At 35.1% G+C, this 5,922-nt stretch overlaps 1 protein-coding gene across 1 annotated transcript in view; it reads left to right on the plus strand.

Moving 5' to 3' along the window:
• The first annotated feature begins 3,756 nt into the window (after positions 1–3,756).
• Positions 3,757–5,922, plus strand: part of LOC109545824 (brain tumor protein) — a 103,870-nt gene continuing 101,704 nt past the window's right edge. Inside the window, exon 1 of the mRNA XM_048661585.1 lies at positions 3,757–4,215. The gene's annotated coding sequence lies outside the window, so the exon portion shown is untranslated. The remainder of the gene's footprint in view (positions 4,216–5,922) is intronic.

The raw sequence follows: 5,922 nt of genomic DNA on the forward strand, positions 1-5,922 counted from the left end.
GTCTTTTTTGAGTAAACCACTTAATAAGTCCCTTGCCAACCTTTTCATGTGCAGATAATTTTAACTTCCTACATCTAACATTTGTTTTGTCATACACTGATAAAATGTTTTCTCTGTTTTTTCATATTGTTGCAACAGTAGACTTTCCACGTGCTAATTCCTTACAAATGTCACTCTGCTTTACTCCACTTTTTATTTTGTTAATAATCTCGTACTTTTCATTGAGTGAAAAAGCTTTGCGTTTTTGTTTTTCCATTCTAAAACGATTTACATACATAACGCGGCAAAGAACAAGTCACTGCCTGTCTCTCGCTCTCACTAATATAAACAACTCTGCACGATTAGTGTTGCTGAGCGTGGAAGTTCGTTATAAACGGAAAGTGAATAAACTACTAACCTAAAAAGTGATCGTTATATCCGGAAGTTCGTTATAAACGGGTTCGTTATACCCAGTAAAAAAATACGTTGGTCTTTATGGACGACGTTTCAATTAAAAGAAAAAAGTTCGTTTTAACCGAAAGTTCACGATAACCGGGTTCATTATTAGCGGACTTTACTGTACATTCATTTATCACTAATTATCAATCCAGCGCCTCGCCAAGAGTATGAGAGTGACTCAAGTCTGAAACACAGTCACATTTTACATTGCATTAATTGAAATTCATTTTGGTTTCAAGAGCAAATTAATAAATGAAAATGCTTACTAATCAAACGCATCATATGCAACCAATCTCGGCGACTTGGCGCTTAAACGACTAAAATTTCCATTCATTGAATCAGCCGCTCAAAAACCACAATAGCTCACATTCACGCTCATTTTTCCGCACGTTGAGGCAGGAAAAATGTCAATATCCCACATCATAATTTTCTGCGGAAATTGTCCACAACTGTTGCGCTTAGACGGCTAATTTATATGTAAGATTAACAATTTAGACAAGTAAAAAAATACCAGAATCGTCGTCTGGTTTGCACGTTCTCGGTTGTTGACTTGTTCCGTGACTTCCTGCTTCAATAATAATCATCTGCAAAAGTCCGAGGTCACATTCAACCATGAGCAATATGCTTGTCGTTCGGTAAATATGTCAGCCGAACAATGGGAAACATATATGAAGGAAAAACGGCCACTTGGTGCTTTGAGGAAAACGATGTTGAATAAGCCAGTAAAAGATAATGCCAAAGAAACGCGCGCTCACAATCCAGATATAAAATCAGGAAAATTTCCTTTTAGTCCATCGGGCTCTGATGCAAACTGATAATCAGCACACAGGTTTTTTGCGTCGAAAATATCGCGAAAAGCATTTTTTTTGTTGGTTCTTGGTAACCAAAACTAAACCACAACTTTTCCAGGTGGTTCTGATTTAAGCTATGTTGACACACAAAAGAGTATTACGCAGAAATATTTATACATCAGGTAAATAAATCACTTAAAATGTATTTATCCAATCCAAAAGCGAATCTCGGCTAAAAAGATTCGGTTGATTACAATTTCAAATGAAAATCCTAAATCTCAGGGGTAAACTTTACTCGAGACCTTTTACCCATTATTCTTTTTTTATTCGAAGCTCAATAGAGCTTTTTGCAGTTTTTTTCGGTATTCAGATCGGGGGATTTGTGATTGGAAATATGCGAATAAAGGTCATTGGTTAAGGGAGTGATTTAAGTGATCCATCGGAAAAAAGGATTCAAGGAAAGTCAAACCCTATATAAGAACAAGAAAAAAATGTTCAGATAGTGAAGATGGTGGTTGGACTTTTAAATATGAGCCTGATATTGAGAAGACTGAACATGGAGAAGATTTTTTAACAATAAATCAATAAGTTTTCAATGACAAATATAAATTTAATAAAACTATCAAACATCTAAAAATTTGGCATGTTAAAGCGCTGATGTATTTTTTAGTTTTGAGTTGTACAATTTGTATAATTTTGCTCTTGTTTACGATGATTTCATATATTTGGTTATACAATCGCAGATCATCGTTCTTAGATCATGAAAGTTTATCCAAGAAAATTAACTGTTAATATTGAATTTTTCCATGTTTCTTCTTTACTGTCTCAGCAGAAATAAATGCATACATAGCCTGGGGTAAGAAAACCAAATTATATGCGAAATGTTGAAAGCTTCTTGTTATCATGTTGCAATAACTAGCACTGAACAGAGAAACGCTATTAAAGATTTAAGAAAACGGCGCATTTCCATTATTCAAAAACGGTTTTTGGCGGATTTTTTTAAAGTTGGATGTGTTTTTCGTAAAATCAAAACTTTGTAGTGTTGAACGTCACCCGATTGGAGAACTAAGCTTTTTTTTGCATTTTTGCAAAAAAAAAATTTGCATTTGCATTTTGAGTATCTACAAGTTTCTAGAACTGGGTTTTATGCTTTTGTTGATAGCCCTCAAATGTGTTACTTTACGTTAAAACGACAATCGATTTTTTTTATCGACCGACGATTTTGAATGCCAAATGATTTTAGAATTCGAAAACGTCTTTTTGCTTCCCTATATTTGTTTGTAAAATTGCAAAGGAAGAAGTTTTTTGGCCTATTTTTTTCCTTCAGTTTCAATATTTCAATATATTAGGAAGTGGATACATTCTCATTGCTGGAAGCGGTTTGATTTCTGTTTGCAGCCTTATTTAGTGCAATTCTTTGTCTCTCAGTGAGTGTTTCTTGCAAAAGTTAAATATTTTAGCTAAAGCTCCTGCAGGGTGGAAATTGAAACAATGCAAAATTTATGAAAGTTTTGCAAGAAAAAAACGTTTGGGTTAGTATTTTTACTAGATTTTTACAGGATTTTAACACCAACACTAGAGAGATGTGGTGTCTCAAAACATTTTTTTCAATTTTTACCTATATTTTATTTACAAAGTGGCCTTAAAAATGGCTTTTTTGCTGTTAAGTCGACTATGAAGTTTTAGCTTCAACATGAGCTGAAGATTTGGGAAATGTAAAATGGGAAAGTACGTGACCACTGCAAGATTAGGAACTTTGAGATGTTTTGAGACCACCCTAGAATTAAGAAAAATAAGGGAAAATTGGAAAACCATTTTGAGATATTAGTTGTCTGTGTGCCATTGGCGTTAAAATCCAAAAAAAGTCTAGGTTGTCCAATTGCCAAACTTTAAAAAATTTACATTGATTTATTTTTCACCCGGTAGAAACGTTTATCTGAATTAGTTGATTTATGCAAAAAATACACGTTCTTGCAGGAGAAGAACTGGACTAGATAATAGTTGAAACTCAAATCAAATCGCCTGCCGCAATCATAATTTTCCCAGTTCCCAAGTTCGGGCAAATTTCTCCGTCTAATGTTTATTTGCTTGCTGAGTTGGGCAGTTCAGATCAAGCAGGGAAACACTAATTGGCAAAAACGTTAAAGCGAAATAAGGAAGTTGCAAAGCAAAACTGGACTAGAATTGTTATCCAAGACAAAAATAGCTGTTTCAGGTACGAATCTCCCAAACTTTAAGGACAAACAATTAAATGATCAACTGAAAAAACTCCAACCACAAAGCCACAGGAACCAGTAAAATTAAGCATGGTTTCAAGCATAAAGAGGGGAAAATTGCGCTAAAAATCCTGCTGGCTTATCGAAAAAAAATGTAGGAAAAATCATCGATAACATCCTGATAGTCTCATATGATCCACATCCACACAGGCACACGTCAGTGACCGTTTTGCTAAATGGAGGATGGAGGGTACGACTTCGACGCGATTTTGCCATTTCTGCTGCCGTTCGAAAATTACTGCGGCGTTTGCAATCCTGCTTTGGCTGGCTGAGCTAGTCGAAAACCAATCTTTATGCGCGTCGGTTCTCTTTTAACAAAAAGCAAGAGAGGCACGGTAGAAAATGTTTTTGTTCCAGTTTTGTAGCGGTCCGCGATAGGTTTATGCGAAATTTTATGCAACCGAAATCAAGGTGGTACTTTCACTCTCAAGTTATGTCGACTGTTACGTAAAGTACCGCTTGCTTACATATGCCGGATAATAACAATACGATAGCGCGCTAAAGACCGTAATTCACACAGCTGCGAGGGACTGAAGAAAAAAATTAGTGCGCGCCTAAAGCGTTACACAAATCCTTTGTTTGGGCTGTTGCTTGATACAGTGAACCTACAATAGATCGGTTTAGTTTCTGGCTAATCAGCTCATTTGCCGTTTTTTTCTGTTTACTTGGAAAGAGTTTTGCACCGAAAAGCCGCACGTCAAACAATTAAGGTAAATAGCAGTGTCGCGTTTTGTCCGCCAGTTATCGATTCCGTACGTTCATCCTGCAAACAAAGGTTGAACAGCTGGATCAAACACTTTAACCCTCATACGCAACAACTTTCCACTCCACTCCTGCGAAGCCAAAAAAGTTCCCTTCATATCGATCTATTAGGGGGGCCAGAACAGGGCAAAACCTCCAGCGAAGCTGTGGTAAAAAGACCCGAGGTTTTACCAATAATTGTTAATCGCCAAATGAAAAATTCAAATCAATGTGGCAGGAACAGGAAATTCCTGGAAACTTGCCGCAAATAAAATGAGAAATTCTCTGGCTTTGAGGCTGGCGATTTAGCACTTTTACTTTAAAACGCAACATTTTTCTTTACAAACTTTTTTTTTTATCTGTAGGTCGTATAAATGTGCCGGGAGCCCTTGATAAGTTGAAATGTTGATAAAATACTTGCAGACATGAAATATTGGGTCTTTGTCGTTTGTTAAAATTAGCAAACACAATGAATCATATCGTGAAAAACACGCGTGTGTCGTCTAATGAACAATCTGACGACTCGATGCGCCAAATAATTCTCCATTAAACCGGGCATGGTTTAGCAAAGACCGTTTTAAAAATATTAAATCAACCTCGTTTGTAGTTGGAATGAATGATTTTTGCCAAAACCACGGTATATGGATTTTGTACCGCCAGTCATCCATTAAATTTTGCAGAAACGCCTCAAGAAATAAATGTAAAAACTTGTACGTTACATGATGAAAATTCGGCCTTCATTTCGATACTTTCATGCCACATTTATCCACTAAATGTTACCTTGATGTCGTTGTGGGATTTGCACATTTGTTTTGAAGTCTTCTGGTTAGCTTCTCTGTTTATTATTTGTTAAAATACATTTTTATTAAGGCGCTTTGTTGTAACAAACGTTATATGCAAAGGTACTTCTTGGGATCGGAAGTTCCAATGGACCGATTTATCACCAAAACAGTAACTAACAAAGTTGAAATAAACGTTTTTAAACCCCACTCGCGCATGAAACTGCCGGTTATTCTGAGCAAGTGATTTTCAACTGAAAATTATCTTACTTTAAGGCAAAAGTTTATTAAGGCTTTCTACTTTATTTGCGGTGAAAATTGCCATTGTACGTATTTTTGCATATAAAATTAAACGCAGAGCGAGTTCTTGAGTGAAGATTTTTGTGGCCTTTATTCTTTTATTTAATTTATTTCAATTGGTTTTTGTTTGTTAATATTTTAGAACATCGTCCTTCTGTTTTATTTTACGCACAACTTTCATCAATTCCTATCATTTTCAATTTATTTATAAAGAAAGTACAATTTAATGCTGCATTGATTTAATTACATATCGTATTTTTTTTTAGAAAATGCAAAACTCTGTACTTGGAGTAACTGGGAAAAAAATGTTATCCTTTATTCTTCGTAATTTTCTTAAAATTTATGTCGTGTCAATCGTTTTTTCCAAAAAGTGTAAATGCTTGGAACAAGGGTTGTTTGGTCGGAAGAAACTTTGAAAAAACCTTAAGAAAAAGCGGAAAAAATTTCATATCGACTGTATTTCCAAATTGAATTTGAATTGTATTTGTATTAATATGTTTACAAAATTTGCACAGACGAATTATCAGAGCGAATTTTCATATACTGTATTATCCTACTATTGTTACACAATTTATTAACATACTCTTTTTTAGGTTC

The sequence above is a fragment of the Dendroctonus ponderosae genome, unplaced genomic scaffold (assembly GCF_020466585.1).
Source record: "Dendroctonus ponderosae isolate FM_Combo_2020 unplaced genomic scaffold, Dpon_F_20191213v2 Dpon_F_20191213_1, whole genome shotgun sequence".
NCBI classification, from domain to species: Eukaryota; Metazoa; Arthropoda; class Insecta; order Coleoptera; family Curculionidae; genus Dendroctonus; species Dendroctonus ponderosae.